The sequence below is a fragment of the Larimichthys crocea genome, chromosome XXI (assembly GCF_000972845.2).
Source record: "Larimichthys crocea isolate SSNF chromosome XXI, L_crocea_2.0, whole genome shotgun sequence".
Classification (NCBI taxonomy): domain Eukaryota; kingdom Metazoa; phylum Chordata; class Actinopteri; family Sciaenidae; genus Larimichthys; species Larimichthys crocea.
In genome coordinates this window covers 4,506,869-4,529,809 of record NC_040031.1, presented here as the reverse complement: position 1 = coordinate 4,529,809, position 22,941 = coordinate 4,506,869, and the positions used below count along the sequence as shown (strand labels likewise).

The following is a 22,941-nucleotide window of genomic DNA, read 5'->3' as shown; positions in this document are numbered from 1 at the left end:
CCATGTAAGGGGACCCAATTAACTGGCAGCGTCCAGGCTTTGGAATTATGGCACCATCTGAAGCACGCAAAGGGGATAGTGGCTTTAAGATGCTGAACACTCTTACTGAATGGCCCTGCTGAGGCACGCACCAAACTGACAAGATTATTATAGAGCTTTGATTTTAACCTTACATAGCTCCCCAAACAGCTAGATGTGCATATCATCAGAGAACAAAGGCTAACTAGTGAAAGATCCCTAAGATAGTGACTGTGAACATTTCAAATTTCATTAAAACAGGACAATGATTGACATGTTCAAATTGTATCTGTGTGAGCTTGCTTGAGATTTATTTTAACCTCAGGTGACATATTAGAATAATAATATATTTGGCTTTATTGACTCCCACAATCAGGTTTCTCCAAGACTTGGAGCTAAAACAGATCTACCGCAAGACTGCACATTGTTTTGCTGTGGTAATGGTCTTCTGTCAGCTAAAAGCTGGTGATGGCTCAGCCTCTAGACAGATGGAGGGAGAGTTTCAACTGAATGGTCTTAAAGGTAAATCCAGTAACACCAAATCGACATAGACAAGCTAATCCAACCCTCTAGAGTTTTACCACTGAAGAGTAAAAACACAGCCTTGAGGAAGCGCATGTATTGTTGTTGTGATGCACAGAAATGATGTGGCTGGTTTAAATGGCGGATGTATAGTTTAAGACTGTAAAATCTTTGCATAGGATACATTTACCTAGGGGTCTTACTGTAGACGTAAAAGAAATGTTGATGGGGGTGCAGTCATTTTCTAAAGTCTTGCCACCAGTCAACCAGCAAAGACACACAGCTCTTGAATAATCACAAAATCAGATGCAATGTGCCAATTAGTTAGCTTTAAAGGTGCTAGTAGGTGGTATGTTTGTCACATTAAGTACATTATAGCTGTTATCAGTAAAAAATCACATATTTATACATTTTCAGCCTTTAATTTTTGACCATGGATCTTTCATGTTTAACTAAGGTAGCAACTTCAAATGATTAAGGCAAATTCATCATACGGCTGCCAAAGGTAGACATGTTGCATTACTGTATGAAAATGGCTGCTACTAAGTTACAAGTGACATGGTTAGTTATCATGCTTCTTGGTGAAAATATGTGAGAGGCTACAAAGACTGTCAGAATTCAGACACTTTCTGTCCAATAGCTTTCAGGCCACTCTAAATTCAATATAATCTACGTCAGCGCTGCTCTCTCTGAGGGTTACATTTATCAGCGCTCAGTAGGGCTCTTAGTGTGTGTGTTTCTGATTCCTCAAGTAGCCTGAAGGACACATCCGAGCCCATCCGACTCCACTCCAGAGCTACGCACAGATCCATCCATCGACTCAGAGGAATGGGCCGCTGCATGCCTGCATTAGGTTGAAGGGGGTGAAACAAGAGAGAAAGATACAAAGCGAGACTCAGGAGAAATGGATGTCTATAGGATGACACCGAGGAGTAGAGGCTCTGAGAGAAGGTGAAAAATATGCGTAGCACAGCAGAGCAGACCAGAGCAGGGAGCCTGGGCTGAGATGGAGGGGCTGAGTGGGATGAGATTTTCTATGATGCTGAGTAAAACTGGCAGATCCTTCAACATATGTATGTTGCAAAGACAGACAGGACCGAAGAGACTACAGTTCAGATGGAACCAATGGGGACTTCCTCAAAGCTACTTTACACAATGTTTCACAAAAAGATAGCGGAACACAAATACTTAACCCTGAACCTGCATCAGGGCCCCGAGGCAAATAATGATAAATATATAGTGGTGTCAAGTAATAATATATAGTGATAAATAATAGTGATAAAAGAATTATACATTATATGGATTCGATTATTTGTCTTTGTGTGGTGGGCAGTATTAATATGCAAGAACAGCATAGTATGTGGTCTAGATAACAAAGACATTCCAGCCTACAAACAGCAGGGGGTGACGGGCAATGTACTAAAAGTCTGTTGCTGTCTAATCACATAATTATAGGCCTGTGCCATAGACTTAAATTACAGACGAATGACTCCAATATCAGCTTAGAAGTCTCTCCTGCATCCTCACATTAGTTACTTAATATTCTAACTTCTATGTCACTATGCTTGCAAACAATAGGCAAAGCCCTGCAGTTGTAGCTTTTTTTATTTTATTTTTATAGATTGATTCATTGTTATGACACCAACAGGAGATGTAATTTATCAGAACTAGATGAAAAAAGTAATTTTACTTAGCCTTTAGTGACCCGTAGCCATAACAGTCCTGTCTCTCTTGTTTGGCCTGCATTATACATCAGGGATATAAAGGAGGTTTTTTATAGAAACTAAATAAAGAGGCTGCACTTGATAAATACACTTAATAAGTTGCTGGTTCAGTTTTTATGAGACAAGTATTATGTTGGTGGGAAATACAATAAACAAATATTGTAACATAAAAATCTCTATTTTCCAGAGCACTATGTTCACTAACGTTATCACTTTAAGCCTTGCAGCACTATACTTCAGACTATCTGACAGGGTTTAGTGATTTTAGAGTAATTTATTATTTATTTTATTAGTTTTTCATTAAATGTTCAGTAAAAACTGTCTTTATCTTACCTTATATTTCATATATTTATCATCATGTGTCATACAGTTGCATACTTTCTGTTGATACCACTTCTGTTGATACCTTTTGCAATGCTGTAACATTAAAAGGGCTGCTGTAATTGTACATAACCTCTTTACTTTATTTGCCAACTTGAGATTTGTCTGCCAGTTGGCTTTTATTGGTGGTTTTACTGTCAGAGGGATATTGAATGTGGCATTCAAGTAATTAAGTCACACTTTCTAGGTTCGGGACTTGCAGGAGACAGGTTTAAAAAAGGAACTGTCAGAACTGTCAGCCGCAGTGGCCAAAAGTTGTAAACTTGTAGTTGCTGGTTTGGGTTAAGCTTAAAAAGACTTGATCCTGCATTCCCCATAATACAACCCAATTACAGGCCCCATTAGACCTCCATACCAGTAAGCACCCATGTTCTTCTAACTACATACAGGCTTTCTGTTATTTATAGCCTCCAAGCCAAAGCTGAGACAGCTCAACATGACATAGTACATTAACAGGGTTATTTTGTCAGATATTACAAAGATCGTTTACAAAGAGATCTGTTTTTCAGAGGCCAGGTAGTATACTGATCTACATGTGTGGAATTGATAGAGTGCCCCCTTAAATGAAAGACCTATGTCAAAAACACAACATCCAATAAGTCGGTAAAGTCTGGCACCAACAGAACATTTGTCACAGGCTGAACACTGAGTTTATTGGCTGATTATGCCAATTTATCACAGTCAGCCTCAAGGCAACAATTGGAATTCTCCATCTCCATCAAAGTCCAGTCTACAGAAATAACATGTTGTTTACAACAACACATTCCTTTTACGATAATTACATACAAAGAATCAGAATCCAAACTCAATCGGCACGCCATCAACTAGAGGCAGAGGAAAGTTGAGTTGTAAGTATGCACAACAGAAGACGACAGATGGTTAGAAGGGAAGGCTAAAAAATAGAACCCTGCTCATGTTATATACTGTAGTCCTATACATATAGTCCTGTATGAGCCGGAATATGGTTTTAATAAAGTGAGTTTTTGGTGCACTTTATCTGTCAAGGCTGAAAAAAAGTTTGTTTGTATAAAAGCTGAGTTTGCTTGATACCATAACTTTTTTAGTAACATAATATATGAGAGCATCTGTGTAACTTCTGCTGCTTTCTCAGATTTGTTATCTGTTTGATGTTGGCTATTTCAAGTCTTGAGACTGGTTATTAGTAATCAAGTTTTATTATAATATAATTATTATCTACTGTGTCTACAGTGTCTATTGTGAAATCATGAATACTATTTTCCACAAAATGTCACTGAAGACATGTAGATACTGAGATACAGTACACGTCGGGATAAGATGAGAGAGTCATTTAGTTTTGGAAACTGTAATAGTTTTGGAAACATGTAATGTTTGAAGGTGGAGTGGTTCTAAAGTAGATTACACTGAAAGTATTTTTATATTTGGCTAATCTAAAATATTTACCTCTCTGGTGAATCTGCTTTAAATCTTTAAGGTCTGTGTAATTCAGTGTCTGTGACCTCAGAAGTTTGTTTCAGGTACAAGAATGATTAAATCGAGTCTTTTTTTTAATGTAATATATAAAAGTTGTTTTTATTCAATAACCTTTTAGGCTCCAAAACCTTGTGAGACAGAGGAATTAAAATTTAGACCCACTATTTTTAGCCAACTTAATGAACTGAATGGTGTCTTTCATGGGGAAAATGTCAGTACTTTTGATATCCTTTGATATCCTGCCACTGAATGTCTCACCAAACAATTCACTGAGTGGAATTGAATCATGACAATCACACCCATGGTCACAAGGTTATCTCATGCATGACAGCATCCCAAAAATAAAATACTGGCTCCATTAAAATGTCAATCTACTCTCAACTTTGAGAAAATGTGATTTTCTTTAATAACAATATAATGGTGTAACTGTGGAGAAATGTAGCACAGAGATTCAAACATTCAATGGGGATGGCAGCTTTTGACAAAGAAAACAAGAATGTCTACTAGATAATGACTTGATAATTTGTCTTTGCTCATATTACACAAAGAATTAGTGCTGCATAGCTTTGACCAGTCAATCTGAAACCATATCAGACCCGCAGACATACAGTATATGACATGCAACAGCACATGACCATGGTGTGAATGCATGATCAAGGTCTGAGCATAAGGAGAGGATTAACTACAAAGGGTTTCATTGGACACAGTATGCGACCGCCAACAGCCCTTAGATCCCCTCAACGTTTGGCCAAGTCTGTTGCTGTGGATGCAAACTGAACGCTACTCACAACATGACATTTCCTAAGTGGATCACATACTTTGTGGAGTATGCAGTGACGTAGAGATGTCCTAACAAGCTATTAACTCTATCTGCCTCATCTTCCGAATCAAATTAAAATTAGATGTCAATCTTGTTTGATATTTATGGTTCTATCTTGCCCTTTTATGATGCTCTGAATATTACCCTCTGAGATGAGGCTGGCCAGACAGCAGCGCCATTTTTCAGCCACACTTTGGTGATTTGCAACCAAAAAGTCAATAAAGGTGTCTGGAAAGAGTCTTAATTAGGAAATTACACATGCGAGGCTCCAGATAACAACACGAAAGCTGGAAAAGATCAAGCACTATTTCATAAAGAAAAAATGCTCGAAACGCTGGTCTCTTAAAATTATGAAGTTGGTGCTGACTGACCGTTTACAAATCTTGACATGTCTCATCAGATGTGTATATTATACACTTGCCTAAACAGTCCTGTATTTGTTTATTCATCCTCTAAAGTGGGGAAAACCCCTGACAGTCACAGTGTGAGAAGTAAACCTACTGCTGAGAACAGGAAACACATGTTTGTGTCTCTGACAGGATATATGTGAAAAACCAGCAGTTGTGACATTTTACAGACACAGAGTACCACACACTCATATATAAAATTAAATACACATAAAGCCGCAGAGACCCAGCAGCCAGTCCAGCAGCCAAGCCCCAATCTAAACTTAATTCCTGCAGGCACGTCCATCAAAGCTGCAGGAGATAAGGTAGGACACCAGAGACAGGCAGGATTTTACAAGTAAAGTAAGTATACTCCAACTAAGGGATACTACATTAGCATTTAGATCAGAAAGTGTCTATCACCATTGAAATTCAACGTAGTATCACAATGCAGTAAAGTCCGGTTCAATAAAGGTTGTTGCAAAGAGGTCAAACGCCTGTGATGTCTCTAGCAGTATGATATATGAATCCCAGAATAGCCTCGCAGATAAATCAGGAGTGGCACAGTGTTCTGATAATGCTGATCAAAGGAGTGCAAAGTGTCCTAAGCTTTATGTAATATTTAAGAGAGCCATAAGTGTGTGAAGAAAAGATGGCACATCAGCAATATGAATCAGATCCAGTTCACTGAGAATGTCCTCGAGCCACTGAATTCAGGGTCCGAGTTAATTAAACTTGACTCGGGGGGAGGGCCCGACAGTTCTACTGAATTTCTTCTTCAGTGCTAGTGTTCTAATATTGCATAAGAGCAGTTCAGTTGAGAAAAAATACAAATTCAAAGGCTGATACATTAACACAGACAGAAAGCCATAATTCAATAATCTCAAGCAATTATGAAGCCAAAAATATCCAATATTATTTAACTGAACAGTAATGCTTGTACGTATGCTGGTCAATAATTCTGCATCATAAATTATTGACTTTTAGTTGAATAATATTGGAATGATATGAAAATTAACAGGCCAACTGCTGACCAAATTAAAAAGCAAGTTGTAATGCATACACAGCCCATTTGCTTTCAGTTAGATCACTTTATGCAATGTTGATGCTGCATTTACATAATGACATATTCATATCAGAAAATATCAAAATTGATTTGGTTTGTACACAGAAAAGTAGAAACATGGTGACAGTTTTTTGCCTTCTGCTCTCAGGAACAACACCACTCAATGTGCAAAAGAGTTTTCAGGTTAGGTTAGATCACACACTGCCACTTTCCTAAGGTTATAATAGCACACATTAAACTAAAAAACATCAAAGAAAGGTGAGACCTTCTGTTGCATGCTCATATTAGCAGTTCTTCTGCTGCAGTAAGGATTAAGTTACTGATCCCAAGGGCCAAAAGAGAAAAGGGAAGCAGGTGATGGGTCTTTTATGTGCTGTAAGAAGTGAAACAGGATGTACTTATCGCTGTGAGTCCAAGTCATATGGAAAAAATGGCAACCGCAACGGAAGCGATGCCACTCACATCTCAAGTTTCCATAACCTGCCTATGCCACCGGTGCAACATAAAAACTATTTAAGGCTGTGGAGGAACAAGAATATATGGTGGTCGGATCTTTCTTTGCTCTGGAACCCCAAAGCCATGTGGTTGAGCTGCATTCGTGTGGCGCCTCATAAGCAATCCAACACATACTTAAATGTGCTTCGGGGAAACAGGTTAGGGCACACTGGAGAGAGCTTAGAAACAAAATTCTCCTCTGGGTTTTACCAGGGTTGGACACAGTGAAGGGAGACATCCAGAAAAGAGTAGAGTGGGAGACAAACATATTACGGACCATTAGAGACAATCAGTCAAGCAGCATGCTGCGTTTTGTGAACTTACAGTCCCTGTGCCTCCTTTATGTGGCAGTAAAATATGCCCTATCACTCCATGTGTTCTCAGCTTGGCTGTGAAGATTATGACTGTAAGTCGTCTGAGGCAAATCAGTCACCAGCTCGAATCGGTGTATGATCTCAGTCTATCCATGTAGAAGGATTAAAGGGTCAGTCTCTGTAGGGAGTAAGGTCAACATCGCGGCTTCATCTCTGGTTCTTAACCTACAAGAGGATGGATAACAGCTGGCGGCACATAAAGCACCATCACGTACAGTCTGTCTAACATGAGCACGAGTCAATAAGCAGATGAGCACGGTGCCTCTCTAAAGGAACGTTAAAGAAGCAGCTGACACAGCCATGAGGGGTCAAATGGGGTTCATCAATATTTCAGTTGGGCTGTTGCTGAAGTCCAAACAAAGGAGGGGTGGACGGCACTGCTGTGCTGAAGATGGAAAGAGCTGGAGTTAGACAGGAGGGAGTGCAAAAGATGGGATGCGAGAGGAAAGACGGAGTGCATGGTGTGGCAAAGTATCCGTCTTTCTGCAATTTGTGCTACTAGGCGCTACAGCTCCTGGCTGAGGATTCAAAGGCAGGGATGGATTAAAGACACAACAGAATGCCCGAGGAGCTTTACCATCCTGTGCACCACAAAGACCCATCTCTGTCTTCCAGACTGTTGTTTATACCTCAGGGGTATTGATCGCTGCATGATCTTGAGCTGCCTATGACACATACCATCTTGCTATTAGCATAATCTCATCATAAAACAATATGTGTGCACCCACATATGTCAAGAAAAAAAAAAGAGACGGAGAGAGGTGGGTGGGAGAGAGAAAGGAAAAAGAAAACAGATCCGACCAAATGGTTGAAACCTGCAGAGAAGAGAAGATGGCCCACAAGAGTTCATCTCCAATCTGACCAGCTGGGCAGCGCCTCCCCACAATATGGCGAGCCCTGACTAGTCCAAGTGTAAATGTGTGTGTGTGTATGTGTGTGTGTGTTTGAACTAAGCACATGGGGTCTTGCTTCTGGCGTGGATACTATCAATATGGTTGTGGTCATTCATGAGCAGACGCTCTGTCACTACCATCCAGAGAGATCCGAAGAAACAGACCAGCAAAGAGTCATGTCACAGAGGAGAGGAGAGGGGAGGAGAGATAAAGGTAGCAGACAGTGGCAAAATGCCCTGGATCCCTTCACTTTTACAGGAACTGCCCTGCCGCGGATTAATGCCCTCCTCTAAAGAAGCAGCTGCCATGTCATTGTGTTTGCGGGGATAAAATCTCCAGATATGAATCAATAACTGCTGATAAAGCAACAGATAAAGTCTGACGCCACATAATATCACTTGTCAAGACAAACCAATGCCTGTACATTTCATTTTTTTCACAAAAAAAAAAAACTCTGCTGCAATCAAAAAGGGTGAGCAGCGATGCGATAGCTTCTGTCTGAACAGACAAGAATATGATACAGCAAGGAGTGAACAAACTGGAGCTGATGGATGTTTTATGTAAACAACACAAAGCAGCACGCACCGGTCTCTTCACCCCTGTGGCTGTGAGAATAAAAACAGCAAATGTCTACAGAGCTGCATGAATGGTATGGAACAAACCAAAAGGAATCTCTTCCTCAACCTGCTAAATGCTGAAACACATGGCCCGATCATCTTAAAAGCTTATTGTCACTTGCCAACACAATATCTGCCCATATGTTTCTGTATAAGCACAAATAATTTAGTGGATGTAGAAGTAAATATGGAAATATCCACCAACAGAGACATGTCGAGGATATCCGCAAAGAAGGACACCGGCTCGCCCATAATATAAACATACATACATACATACAGTAGTAGAGCACATTCTCTGAGAAATCCCATATGTGGTTATAGGTTCCCCGAGCAGAAAATGGAATTTGAAGCCCTCCAGCAAAAAGATAAAGGCAGCATTAATAAAACAATTTATTTTTAATGTTTACCAAGTGAGAAAGTAATCTATTACATTGAGTATTTGCAAACTATCAAAACATCTGTTACACACGTAGAAACAGAGCATCTGCTTAGCTGCCAAATATTCTTAATTAAAGTCTGCAGACAGTAATGCTCCCCAGTGTGCAAGCTGAAATTGGCTCCGGCTACTTTTCTGATTTCACCTACTTACACATTTCCTGCTGATGGCTCCCAATTCTGCACATTCCCTTTGAGGACTGATGATTATAAATTAACTCAATATTCTCGCACCCCATGTCATACTTCTAGCAGCATGATACTGGAACAAAATTGCCTGTAGATGATTTAAACGAAAATAATTTTTATTTCGCCACAAATCCCAAAACATAATGAAGAAGGAAAAAGCAATTTATGCAGAGCATTAATGAGTTGAACATTATTCATTGTGTGCTTATACATGTAAAAATACACTATGTAAATAAGGCGCGTCATTGAATGTTTTTTTCTCAGAGGAAATGATTGAATATGAATTCTAACAAGATTAGCCATGACATGCCCTAAAAACTTCAGAGGCAGAGGGGCCACTGAGAAGGAAATATGAGCCACTCTGCCACTCAGTCATCAATTTTACATCACTCTCAAGAGCACAAGGTCTCCCTCAAAATGATTTAAGGCCATAAAATAGCTTTCCTCTGACCTATCACCCATGGCAATGGATTATAATATCCACTTCTCCTCCTGGGTGTTGAAATCATAATCTGCACATATCAAACAGCAACGCTGCTTCATGTAATAGGAGGTTTTGCATGGAGCTTGCTGAGGGCGATTGCTGCAGGAGAGCACAGAGTTCCCACATTATAGGTTTAATCTCATTTTCTGAAGCGAGAAAAAAAAAGTAGACACATTTGATATACACTTGCAAGAAGGTATTAAGGCACACCTCGTCTCTATGTACATCTGAACACACTCGGAACATTATCAATGTTCTCTCACAGACTCCAGCCAGGTAAAAAACCAATATTTTGCAGCTGTTGCAGAGGGGTGACAGTGGACCTTATATAAAGACTTCACCACTCCCAGAGCAAAGCTCTATTGTAACAAACCACACACACACACACACACACACACACACACACACACACAGGAGATCTTTAACTCAATGTCCCAAGTTAAGAAGCACAGCCTGCCCGTCTGAGTTACACTCTGAGTTAGTAACTCTTTCTCCTCTCTGGTCCCCCCCCTCTCTTACTCTCTCTCCAGTATACAGTATTCGTTATTCAGTATCTGTATATTTTATGCAGTCTTCTCCCCCAGTCCCTCACACACAACCACACACACGCGCCTACTCTCTCCGTTGTCGTTCCCTATTCACACACTGACCTTCAGCATAGTGAGAAAACAGCCTCAGTACCTTCTTTACTCCACGGATTTACATTCACATATAAACAAACAAACAAACAAAAAAAACCTGCATTATCCTTACAGGGACAAGGCCCTGTGTTTAGTAGCAACCTAATTATCATGCATTCCCACAATACCATTAATACTCCATTTACAGATTAATGGGAGCTTATATAATGCTTAGAATGAGGGGGGAATTATGGTGCAGCTTCCCTGTGTCAGGCATCAAAATTCAGCATATTTCAACAACTGACACTTCACCTTTGCCTTTGGCTGCCTGAGTGGCAGGTCAAATGTTATGATTTCTCTTGACATACTGTAAGACAGCAGTGCAGCACAATGCACTTAAGTTCACTCTGTTTATCAGTGTGTGGCCTTGTTTGGTTTTCATTTTGCACGTGGGTCTATCTGTCAGTCTGCATGCTGGCGTAAAACGTGGAATCCGGACGAGCTGGGCAAGCCGTTCCTAATTCGGTTCGTCAGGAGTTTTATTTCCTGTTCAGAGTGTGCCCGGCTCCTGTCTGTCTCCACTGTGGTATTCCTGCCACATCACAGGTGGAAGCAAAGAGCAACTGCACACAGCGCAGAATGTTAAAGCAGAGGGAAGCATTAGGGGGAAGGGGGCTGTCCATTTTCACTCGTTGAACATAACATATAGCCATCATCCATTTTAACAAGCTTCACCTTGCATGATATCGAGTGAATGCCAGTTTGTGGCAGCTGAAGAGTCCCATCAAATTTTGCAGGCATACCGAGTGCAGGGAGTGGCAGACGTCTTTGTACTGCCTAGATTTCTCTGATAAGGCACCACACACATAATAATTTGATATTCATGATAATACCACAGGCTGTTCGCATACATAAGGAAGCAGGCCCGGCATTATGACTCATGCCAGTTTATAAAGAGGCAGCAGAACAAATAGGACTGGAGTTAAAGGTCTCGCTGCCCTTTATCTGAACTATGAGCACTGCGTACTGTGAACTGTGTACAAGACTTTCAGGTTCAACAATTCCACACCACTCTCTCTGGCTCTGTGCTGCATCCACATTAATATTCATAATATCTGCTCAAATTTCATACTGCAATTCATTACACCCAAGCGTTTTTGTTACTCAAGGTGACTGCGATGGGAATGTACAAACATATATTTGAGGGTAATGTCTGAGCAGATATTCACCACATAACACTTCCAACCTTCTGCTGTGGCGTAAGGCTAAATTAATCTGCTGTAATAATGCTCCATACTTTATGTCCTTAAAAACTAAAACCAAGGAATTGGGGGGGAAAAAGGCAGGGAATGGCTTCACTCCTACAATAGAAAGGGTATTACTGCCAAGCATTTTAATTAGAATTTGTCTATCATTAGTAGCCTCATTAATAGATGCTATTTTTGTCTTCAGTCACCATTGTTTTTCTCTCAGCTTATTTATTGTTATTCATGTTGTTGTTGTTGTAGTAGTAGTTATGGTTTCAGCTATTTCCAAGAAATCATCAAAAGGCAGCTTGTGTGAGCTGTGACTGTCTCCACAAATCACAGTAAAGCTGACATTCAGAATAGGAGCTTTGATGGATATGTGATGCACACTATTAAACAAAGCTCCAGGCTCATATTCATGACGCTACTAGAAATAGAAGAACTGATCTGGAATCACTGTTTGGGTCATGTGACCATTAGCTCCACCGTAAGATATTTAATGCAGTCCTAATCTGAGTCTAGATTTAGGTGTCTTCTAAGCTCCAGGCGGAACGGAGTGACATTGAGGGCTTGAATGTCGCTGTTACAATGACAAGCTGTATCCGCAGGGTGTCAACATCTCTGACAGCTTGGAAATCAAGGTCAGAGGTCTTTCCCATCCGATCAACTGCCTGCAACTTTACATCCCAAACCTCCATTTTGGATTCAAGCAGGCCCCTTGCCCAACAGCCCTTTCTGCCCCCGAATAACAGCACCATAGTTCTGCTTACCGTTGCACCTTTTCAAACATTGACTGAATTTGAGGGGCTATAGCACAGAGTATGAGCAACATACCAAATAGAGCAAATTGAATTAGCTTTGAACTATGCTGACATGGTATTCTAACAGAGAGCAGGATCTTGCAACATTCTCAAGTTTGACACACCAATCAGATGACATGGAGAGAGAGCATGATGAAGACAGCACTGCTATGCTAGAAGGATCCAAAGTAATGAAATGTTGAGAGCTCTTGAGTTAATTTTTTTCTCTCTCAGAAATGACTATTGAAATAACCAAGTGCACCGTGGGAGTCCAGATTCATCTACTGTATATAATAAGATGCAGGATGAGTAATTACTATGTATTCTTCAAAAAGATATACACTTTTACACATTTCCCCTTCCTGCTCAGGGATTTGTTCTAGTGCTTCCAGAGGGGCAAACCTAACTGCAGGGTTATTTTGCTTAGTAAAACAATTGTGGAAGATATTCAGTATGACACTGATTTGATATGACTCATACTGGAAGATGCAGGAAAGTAATTACTCAGCCAAGCATCCTGTTAAAAATTTACCGTAAATCCACAAACAGCGGATCTGAAGAAAAAAAAAAAAAAAAAAAAGGATAATCATTTGTGACTTACTGTTGACAATATAATATGTACAACAAACTAAACTCTTAAAGGTGAGAGGATGCAGTGGTGGATTAGGCTGTCTATGCTGATATTTGGACGCCTGGGACGATTGGTTAACACAGCACAGATCCAGGGCATAAAGGATGATTTATTAAGTTTAGACTTAAACAGCTGACAGAAAAGAATAGCTCTTAAATAACCCACAGAAAATTCAAGGAAATGGGCAAAATTAACATTAGCTGTTAAACTGACTGTCTTAAGATGTCTGATGCAGGTCATTTTTCATATAATATATGGTAATTGTGACCAGAAATACCATAATATATTTGTATTTCAGTATGAATTTACAGTATATTAGGCATTGCATTAAAACGTTGATTAATGATGTCAGTCTTCACATGCACTACACGTGATAGCAACTGACCTTTTAGTGCAACTCATTACTTGCTATTATCTGTTGATAATTATCCTGCCAGACTGAAAAAGAACTACTTTTTTATATTAAGCAGAACTTTGACATCAATCCATGAGGGCACTATAGCTAAAGGTAAACATCTGAAGCAGGACAAGCCAAAATGATTACAGGGAAACTGAGCGGGATCATGACGTACAAGTATCATCTCTGGAGATTTAGTCCACATGGGAGGATTAATGCATTGGTTTGAGTTAAGTGCCCCCTGGACTATGCCTTTCCCTGATAAGAGAAATCTGAGCTCTGTCCATGCTGTAATCACAACTCTATCTGGTAATCACAACTCTATCTGGCTCTGCATGCACAGAAGCTCTTTGCCAGGACTTTCATTTAGCTGGTCCTCCCCATCCATGCATCCACGCTTAACGCAGCTTTGAGCACAGGCTTGAGTCCAGACCCAAGGGATACTCATTACAAGGCTGGCACGCAGATTTCAGGTCCTGCCAAGACCCAGGTATCGACAACTTTAGCAGGGCAAATGCAAGATGACAGAAAAATATTCTCTCACGTTTGTGCCATGATACTGCATTGCAGTTTTCTATAGTTCAGTTCTATGGTATTTATGGTATTAAGTGCCACCACACAATATGCTCAACCTGGTGAACTGTAGTATAAAATAATCGAGTACTTTTGGCATGGCATGAAAGAAGAACTACTGAATATTGCAAAATGTCTCAATTTAGACAGTCAAGCGTATCCCCAGAAAGCATGTCAAGAAAATGTTACAGACAGAACAGAAAATGTAATTTCCCATTTAGGTTCCCACTTTATTGAATTTTTATGATGTTGTCTTAAATATACTATGGCTAAAGATATAAATAACCTTCCCTCAGTCACACCCTACAAAGTGGATAGGATTGTACAGCATGTGAAGAGGGTATTTTGTCCCTTGGGGGTCACAAGTCTTTGACAATTTATCTATTAAAGACTCCTTTGATATTTCTATGCACTACCGTATGACATCAGACAGTGGGTACGTGGCAGCTGATTGCTGACAGGTTAAAGGCACCAATCAGCTGGCAATTTATTCAGCTTGTGATTCCTTTCTATAGTTTAGCCTGGGGGTAGCAAAGCAATTCTTAGTTGCCAGCTATTTTAGCTCACTGTCTGTTGGTCCCTTTGGCACTGTGTCTGCCCAGTTAATCATATTGGTATCCAGCAGTAATCACAGCTTTTTCACAGACTACCTCTCCAGCTCTATCCCACAAGTCGCTGTGATGTAATTTCTTCCTCTTTGTGCATGATTGACCATTTGCTAAGCCCTGCTCCCTTTAGTTCCTCTTGCTATGCCCAGTTCCTTTACATTCTTCCTTTACAGCAAATATGCAGTTTTTATCTGTGGCAGATTTACCATTTGGAAATCACAGTCATTTCTCAAAAATATGAGTTCTTTATTTCAGAAGTAGACAAATGCAAGTTGCCTAAAAATAGCAACCGTTATCAGATTTCTGATTTTAAATCAGATCATTTTACCCTGGTTTGTATGCGGCATTAGAAAGACATATATGGAGGACTAGAGTTTAGATTTGGCCTATGCTTTATTATTTGCATTTTCAAACTCACTTTTAAAAGACAAACAAGAATAATATTTTGAATCAGTTCCCACTATAACTATTGTCAAGTGCTACTTTGCTTAATCAAGTGTGCAAGAGTTAGCAAATCTTGGGTTGGACACAGCCATCTAAAAAGGGAGGAATTACATGCAACAAATTTAAACATGGAGATAACAACGTATTAATTAAACATCATTGAAGATCATACCTGAATATAGAGATCATATCCTACACAAGGGCCTTTAAAAAAATTCAGAAGGCTTTACGAGAACGTCATTCCAGTTAACTTGATTTCACTTTATGGCAGAGTTGAACATACTCTACTACTTCACTTCAAATATCAACTGCTGACAAGTGAGGGCATCTGTTAAATGGCCTACTGCTAGCTGCTTTTTAGAGTGGCTCAATAGTTCACATCCAGCTGCTCCGCTCTGTCACTTAGCCTCTCCATCTTCTTCCTTGCTTCCAATACCCTCAGCTACCCTCTCAATAAAGCATCACACCCGCAGTTAAAATAGACAACTCTGTTTCAGTATGCGTCTTAGATGGACGCAACAATTTTCATGGCTTCTCTCTCTAGGTTACCCATGGGTTTCTGAAGTGCTGCCATTCTCACTTGCCTTGCCATTTCACAGTGATATGAGGTGATATGAGGTTCAGGAAAAGGGTCATTTAAGGAAGCTCTATAGTGGAGAATGGTTGATATGTGCTCTCTAAATTTACGATGGTTTGGATGGGATCGAAAATAAGGAAATAAGGGAATTTGGAAAGCCCCGATCATCACTTTAAAGAGAGGCTGCAGAGATGCTCTGATGATTGCATCTATTGCCATTTTAAACCAACAGCAGCAGCAAAATTACAAGGGAAACAAAGTGGCAATCTTTTGCAACTTGTCAGTAAATTTGTAGTTGATAATGAGTCATAAACATGCAAGAAAATGACTTGGACCCTTAAAAAAACGTAAACGAAACAGACTGGCTGAAATGTTTGCACAGTACGCTGGTGCAAAATGCTGAAAGACTAAGCTGTTGAAATGTTGAGGCAACATAAAAAAAGCAAACCTGGATTTATTTATGTCAGTATGACACGAGCTACATCTACATTTCCACTTCATAGCAGATTTTTTCTGTTGTTCTGTTTTGTACCCCCTTCATTTTATGAACGTCGCCATGCTTGCCTCAGGAAACAGGACTCTCATAAGGCTAGGACATCATGAATATACTCTACCAGAACTACCACTGGATTACTGGAGGTGTGCTGGATGAGGTACAGTGCTCCTGCTAATGACTGCCTTTTCCTTTGGCCGCTTAAAGTACTGTGTGGCTGTGACCCTACGCTGTGATGCAGGTCACTGAGTTAAGTGGATGGCTGTCATGCTCACAGAGGCCAACACAACAGCCGTCATTGCTGGCATTCAGTTGCAGCAAGCTAAACAAATCATCGCTTACCTAAATTACATTTCCTCTCATCCCCCCCAACTGTGTCTATAGCCTCCTCTCCTAATTCCTTCTCTCCTGTAGTTTGTCCTTTCCCATCTTTCCTTCCATCCCTCTTCCATCTAACTTTTTGTATAACCCAATTTCCCCTCAAAATATATCATCCAAGTCCAGCCTCCTTCTCATCTCCTCCAAATGCTTCCCGCATCCCAATTTCTCTCCTGACATCACTCTCTCTCCCCTTCCAGGCAGCTCTGTTGGTGTCCTCACTGTTTGCAGATGAAAGATGGTGGTCCTGCTGTCTGACGGTTTGTAAGAGGCGGCTAATGTGAAAAGTGAGTGCACAACACTGCGAAATGTAAGTCTACACTTAATTCATTATTCTGTGTTGCCATAATTGCATTCATCTGAATTATTCCTCATGTGAATTGCCTGCTAAACAAACAGTATGTCACACTGTGTGTGTATAAGTAAGTGCATGAAAGAGAAGATGAGAAACACGTGCTTGCTTGCAACTAAATGTGTATATATTTTTTTTAACTTTCTTGAACCACAGTGTGTTCGTAGATTATGTGCATCCATGTGAATATTCATTTTTTGTCTGTTTGTGCCTGGAAGGTCCCATACTGTCACATTTGGAAAGCTCACTTTGCCTGCCTCCTGTGTACTCTGTACACAAAAACTCTTGCCTTTCCCTGCACCACAGCAAGTCACGCATGCTTTTTTGCCGTCTCTGCAGACAGAGAACGACAATCCCACTGAATCTGGAGCCAGGGGAGGAAGGAGAAAAAAAACATTTGGCACAACATGGGACTCCAGCACCTCCACATAATTCCCTGGGAACAATGAAGCCCTAAGGGTTAGAAGGTAGGAAGACGATGGGGAGGACGTGTGTGTCTTATCCCTGCTGCGATTTCTAGTTGTTGGCTGTAAGGTGTTGCATGCATTGCTTAATTTGCATCAGAGCCAAATGTTATATAGTTTTCATAGGGATGCAACATTAACGTTTCTCACATTGAAGCTGCACACATCTTTAGTCCTTGCGATTTATTTAGTCAGATTTACTTCTTGACAGTTCTGAGAATGGTAGCATGTCAAGTGGAAATGTCTCGCAGGCGAGATTAAGAGTGTAATTCTCCATCTTTATCAGTTATGATTAATTAAAAAAAAAAAACATGTATCTTGACATCCTGATGTTTAAGTGTCTCTGTTTCTGTACATTCCTCATCCATAAGCTACAGATTTTATTCCACAAAGCAATATTTTACCATTTAAGAATTCCTGTGGAGGTGTTTGTATTTGTCAAAGAGACATCAGAGTGATGAATGAAGTGAGAGAACACACAGCTCCCGAGATGTGTGCTCTCACGGTGATACATATGACACCAGACCCTAATCACCTGCTAATGTTTATAACAACACCTGTTCTCCGGCCTGCACACTCGGCACACCAGTACCCCGCATTAATGAAAAATAATTGGTCGTGATTTCAGCCTGTGTCACGTCACTTGAGAGGCTGTTGAGCATGCAGAAATCTATATGAGCCTCTACAGAAGCACAAACATGAACACAGACTTTGTCTCTCTCTCTCTTTTTTCTTTTGCCAAAATGTTCCTAAATTTGCATATCTATGTCCTCATTTACAATGACCATGTCATGCAAATGCTCTGAAAACAAATGCATTTTAAGCTCACTTGACAGGCTTGGTGAATTTGATACAGTAAAAGGGCTTATAGCTAAATCATTTTTTTTCCTTCTATCACAAACTACTACCATTTAATGTAGTCTCTGCTTCCGCTTTCCCAGTGTTTTCATTGTTAATGCACTAATAAAATGCAATATTTAATGGCAAAGATGCTCTACGCATGCCAGTGTGTGTGGGTGTGCATGTGATATGGGTCCACTGAAGACTCTTTTAAATGAGACTGCAGTCAGTGTTCATACAGACTTCTGTCTGATATTATGGTACCATACACATCACAGTTAAACCATAGAATTACACAGGATTATATTACATAAGTACAAAATAAAGTGAAGTTAACTCAGCAATCTGCACCATTGCTCGCCCACTCTCTGTACAAAAAATGCAAAAATACTATTTTCTGCAATGTTGCTTCATGACCATGACTTAAAAATTAAAATCACTTCCCTAATAGAATCAAATGCCTGTTCAACAAAGCTGAGTTCAACTCAGGTTGAGGAGAAGTCTTGCAAAGGCAGGTAGGCCTCTGCACCAGCTGTACAACATATATTACGTCCTGAAAGCCAAAAGATGCAACACTTGCTTGTCTTAAGATGCACATTTTTATAGGACATGGACAACAGCTCAAGGTCGGGTAGTCAATAGTAGTTCCTAATAGTAGGAAAAGTCAATGTGAAGAATAATCATGCTCTTGTTTAGGTGGTAACAAATGAGAAGTGACAGTAGTCTTCGGGGCTGTGACACCAAGACATAGAGTTGAAGAGACAGGTCTTGCTGCAGCTAATCTTCGCTGAAGCTTACCAGATGGAAAGGTTACCTGAGTCCTTGTTCATTTACAGACACACACATCCATTTAAATATGCATGTGTGTGGTCATGACTGAGATTTATTTTTTCACAGTGTGAAAGAGCTGGAACATCTATGATCCCAGATGGCAAAATGGTTTTACATAACATGACGTCTGATAGCTTGTGACATAAGGGTAAGTGTAATTGTGACACTTTGTATCTCAGACTTGGGAAGGCCTGGTGGCAATGGTGCTAAAATTTCCTCTGCAGTCATCTCGGGCCACGGGCTGATCCCCTTCATCGGGCTGGCACAATCACAGGGTAAGACGTAAAGCAACTTGGGATGAAGCTTTTAGGAAACAGAAATGTGCTTTCACTACTCTTACACATCCCTCCCTCCCCTCTGCCCTCCTTCATCACATTGCAGCCCTTCATGCTCGCCGGGGCCGGGTGGACAGATAGATTCACTACCATTCTGTCCCAAGTGCCAAATCTCATCTACAGGCCCATTACTCTGAATGATGTGAGCTACAATGTAGAATAAGCCGGCAATCAGTAAGGGTAACCCACATATTCTGTAATTGCTGCCATATTAGGAGCTGAAACAGCAACTTATGAAATTACATGACTGCATGAAATAATAAAAGAAAAAAAGAAGGTTTGATATTCCTCTCAAAGAAATAAGAATAACCTAGCATATGGTCAATGTGTTTCGAGGACATAATTGAGGACAGTTCGTGCCTCTTCATTTTAAATCAGCAATGACCAACAAGGACACTCAAACACTCGACCGTACATGGCTGGCATGGCTTTTCTGCAGTCCAGCCAAAACGTGATGGCAAGGATAAGTTCTACCTAGAGTCAAAAAATCTTTAAAAGCTTCAAAGCTGTGAGTTAAGACAACCAAGGCTGGCTCTACGCTTACCTTCTAAGTGACTCTCTTACTTAAATGTGAGACACTGTTCAAAGGGTAAACATCTCTCTCACTTTAGCCGTGCCTCACTGCTTTCAGGAGGACCTACAAATGGACCTTGGAGAAAACTTGGGACATGGATTTCTTAGTAAGACTGCAGAGGGGGAAAAAAGTAAAGATTGCAAAGCTTAAAAAACTGGAGTGGGTGTCATGCAGACAGAGTAATTGGACATCTTTCCTAAAAATGAAACTGAAGATAAATTCCCTCTTGACTCTTGTGTGATCAATCACTGGTCCTAATTAAACTAGTTGATAAGATGGAGCCAATATCTCTCTCTCTTATTTATTAGTCTCTCTGTCTCTGCCTCTCCCTCAGTCTTTGTTTACATCATTTAAGTGTGTTCATTGTAAGCAACAGATTGAAGCTTTAGACTGAAAATGTGAAAAAAAAGTGACCTATGTCCTAAAACACTACGAACAGCACCATTTGGATACACTGTAATTATTGATGACTAGAGATTGACTTGTGGCCATTTTGTCTCCTGTATTATATTTGTAGAGATATTAATCCCATATCTATTCAAAACATTTGCAAACAATCGGAATGAAGCACATACAAGACAAAGCTGAGTGCACAATGGGTTCAGCACACAGTTTCAACAGAGCAAAATAAACAGACTGGAATTCTGCTGGTTTGCTTCTCCTGAATCCAACAATGCAAAAGCCCCTAGACATCCCTGGATTAACAATTTTACAGCCAAAAAGGAGCTCAAGCATCAAGTGCCTTAATCAGTTCACATATGAGCCTGGCTAGAAAACACTGGCAGCTCGTTAGTGTTTTTCATGGAGAGAGGAACATGAACCTACCCTCAAACCAGCTTCCTCTCAATCACACTAACAGCACTCTTTTTCATACATAAATGAACATTCATTGTTTATTGAAACCCATATTTTGCAATAATTCATGACTAGAACTAATTAGTAGTTTATTTGGATGTGACCCCATCTGCCTCCACAAAGAGCGGGTTAGTCGCATGGTGTCACTGTTCGACATGTATTTGTCCCTTTGTCCCTTTTTTAACCACCTACTCAGTTTCATTCTGTTGATTACACGCTCATTTAAACGGCCTTCTAATTTTTTAAGTGAATCGTGTTTTATTATGCCTTTGCTATCAATAGGAAAATTTTAATATCCTTTGATGTTTTTGCCAGGATATACTATGAAACAGAACACTGCTTGACTTTCCACCACTGACTCCTGTTGAGTTTGGTGATCCCATGCATATAAACTCATCATAACATACACAAATTGACTGTCTACAAAATAGTTTGTACTGACATTCATAGTCCCAAGAGGATGAATTCTGATGACTTTCTAGTGGAAATCGTTGGTTTGTTACACAGAAGCCGTCATTGTAAACTGTATGGCAGAGGGCAGGTACTTTCCAAAGATACTTTATCAGATTGGATTAATTTAAACTGTATGTCATTTACAGAAGACGTAGATATTTATTTGGTAAAGTTTAGCATTTTTTTGTTGAATGGAAAACATGTTTATAATACTTCAGCTAAAGTATTGAAAAAGTTATTGTTCGAGTATCAGTACCACAACTTTCGTATTGGACGCTTGATATCCCCATCCTCACATTCCCTTCTTTTTTCCCAGTGAGGCACTAGATGATGGCAGTGCTATAGGCAGCTGCAGTCCAGGTGGCACACAACTGGTCTTCCTGCTTGGCTGCTGGCTGTGGTGCTGCGTGAGACCTGTCTAATAGTGGGACCTCATCCAGGTTGAATACTCTCTCCAGCAGTGCGTAAACAGAGGCTGTGGACCAGCTCTCTGGGCACTTTGGCACCCCTACAATCCTAACATTATGCCTTACTGCGAGGTCCTCTCATCTATCCTGCAGTGACTCAGATTGGCAGGTAGTTTCACCTTGTGCTCCAGCGGTAACTACCCTGCAAGAGAACAAGCTCTCCTTCACTGCCTTAAGAGTGACGATTAAAGTGTCCACTATCATGCATTTAAATCCCTCTCCAGGTCAAAGATGACTTGGAGATTAAAAAGGCTATAATACAACCATTGCCATTTCACTCTAGAAAATGGCCATGACCTGGTTTTTGAAATGTCAACAAAGTCCTTCAGCAGGGGGGAAGGTCATTTGACCCCGTTAGCCATGTGTTAAGACCTAAACTCACAGGGGATGAAGCAGGATTTCTGTTAAGTTCCCACTAACTTGGACCCTGAAGGGACCAGACCTTAGAGCTGAGGAACTGACATTTTTATGCAGATAATGGTTAAGCAATGTGTAAACAGGCCAAGCAAAACGCCTTCACAACTGATTCTAGAAAGTAATAAAGTAGTAATAAACTAATTTCTGTACAAGAAGTCGATTCCGTGAAGATTCAAGATGCTAAAGTAGAAAATGCTAACTGATGAAGTTGGTAATTAATGAGCCAGATCTGTTGAATTCAGATGGGACTGTGTCTGTCTGCAGAGTCAACATATTTGGAAATGACAAGGTTCTCCTTCTCAGTAGAGGCCATTTGGCTCCATTAATTTCTGTACAGCGTGAAAAATAACATTTAGACTTGCAAATTGCCAGTTTGACAATCTATTGGCGTAAACATGCATCCTTCATTTAGATTTTGGTTTTATCGCTGTTCCCAGAATGGAACGGTCTCACATCAGTGCGTGCATTACAGTGCACTCTGGTTGCTGTCAGTCACCTGACACCTACAGGGAGGAAGTGCAAGTCTCTGCCAGGAATTAATCCCTCAGAAACATGACACCTTACATTCTTATTGTTATGTGCATGTCTTCTAAGTTTGACACAGTAAAGTCCGTATTATAAATGCAAAAAGAGTGGTAAAACTAACTGGAAGTGACCTGGTATTGTCTTTTAAAACAGAAAGATCTGCCACCTAAACCTATTTTATGGTTGTACATCAAACTCTCCTTG

At 40.3% G+C, this 22,941-nt stretch overlaps 1 protein-coding gene across 5 annotated transcripts in view; it reads right to left on the bottom strand.

The window, feature by feature from the left end:
- The window catches only part of tspan9a (tetraspanin 9a), a 148,760-nt gene that overhangs the window by 65,635 nt on the left and 60,184 nt on the right, over nucleotides 1-22,941 (bottom strand). The gene's annotated exons all lie outside the window — the stretch shown is intronic.